The sequence below is a fragment of the Octodon degus genome, unplaced genomic scaffold, assembly GCF_000260255.1.
Source record: "Octodon degus isolate 3935 unplaced genomic scaffold, OctDeg1.0 scaffold00175, whole genome shotgun sequence".
In the NCBI taxonomy this organism is placed as follows: domain Eukaryota; kingdom Metazoa; phylum Chordata; class Mammalia; order Rodentia; family Octodontidae; genus Octodon; species Octodon degus.
In genome coordinates, this window is record NW_004524751.1 from 1,854,911 (window position 1) to 1,856,650 (window position 1,740).

Below are 1,740 nucleotides of genomic sequence, written 5' to 3' on the forward strand. Positions count from 1 at the left end.
CTTTTCCCTTTCTTCCTTTCTCCTTTCATCATCTCAGTTGTTTTTTCGTTTTGACTAGTTCCTTTCTCTTTCACAATTTCTGCTGAAATTTTTGGATCTTTACCTTTTCAATTTTTCACACTAAGGAGATGATAAGATGTTTATAACGTGAATCTGTTTTTTTTTTTTTAATTATGAGTATGGTTTCTGGTTGGATGTATCTCCCTATATAAACCTTAAGTTTGGGACCAGAGAGATGGCCTAGTAGAATAAGTGCTTGTCTGGCAAGTGCAAAGGCCTCAATTCAATCCCTGGTTAGGCCAAAACAGAACAAAAAAACCTTGAGTTTATACCTGAGTAATATGCCACTGTATAAAAAGAACATGGATTTTTTTTCCATTGCTCAGTTGATGGGCATATGTGTTGTTTTCTCGATTAAGCTATTACAAATTGTGCTGCTATAATCACGGGTGCACACATATCACTGTGGCATGATGTTTTTAATTCTTCTGGAAAAATACCCAGAAGGGAAATAGCTGTGTTGAATGTTATCTTCAATACTAGTTTTTTGAGGAATCTCCACTCTGATTTTCACATGTTCTATAGTAGAAAGATAGTCACTTTGTTTTTTTGTTTGTTTGTTTGTTTGCTTGTTTTTGCGGAACCGGGGATTGAACTCAGGTCGTTGCACTTACCAGGCAAGTGCTTATTCCACTGAGCTATCTCCCTGGCCCCGATAGTCTCTTGAATAAATGGTGCTGGTATATCTGACTTTCCATATGCTAAAGACTAAAACTACACCAACTTCTATCATTATGCACTAACTAAAGTTAAAATGGATCAAAGATCTCAGTATCAAAAGGGAAACACTAACTCTACTGGAGGAGAAAGTAGGTAGACTTTTTGAAGGCATAGAGGTAGCCACAGAGTTAATGAACAAAAAGACAAACTGCATGGGAAATACCAAAGAATCAACAATTGGGATCTCATTTTATTAGCAAGTGTTTGCACAACAAAAGAAATTACCAACAGAGGGAAAGGAAAACACATATATTAGAAAAAAGTTTATCCAACTATCCCTCAGAGAATGGAGTTCTTCTAGAACATTAAAAAATCAGGCCCCAATAATCAAAAACCCAATTGAAAAAGGAGCATTTGAGATGAGTACACAGTTCATTGATGAAGAAAGACCAATGGCAAATAAATATATTAAAAAATTCAATATTATTTGTCATCAGAGAAGTATAAATTAAAATAACACTGAGATTCCATCTCACCTCAGAAAAAATGCCTTTCCTCATAAAATCAATCAATGACAAATGCTAGCAGGTTGTGTGTGGGGGAAAAAGAACCCTTTTCCACTTTTGGTAGGAGTGTATACTGTTTTCTAATTTAAAGTGGTTCCCCTAAACAACAAAATAAAACGAATGGATATGATGATTAAAATTTTTGATCATTTTATAATCATGTTGAATATTGAGGCTTAGAAAAAAAGAGGCCTTGACAGTAGGTGGATGGAAATGAAAAGAATGCATTGACTGAATCTTGGTTAATAGAAAAATACCTGTGCATCAGTAAAAACACCTATAAGAGTTATCATGTCAGTTTCTTCAAGTGTCCTTCTACCACTTCAATTCACCTTTGAAATGAGTTACTTTAAAATGTTATTGCTGAGACCCAGTCCTAGCCCAGGTCCAGTGAGTGTGTGGAGAGCTTCCTGCTACATTGCGCCGGCGGGACCAGTCCCAGCCCAGGCGCAGC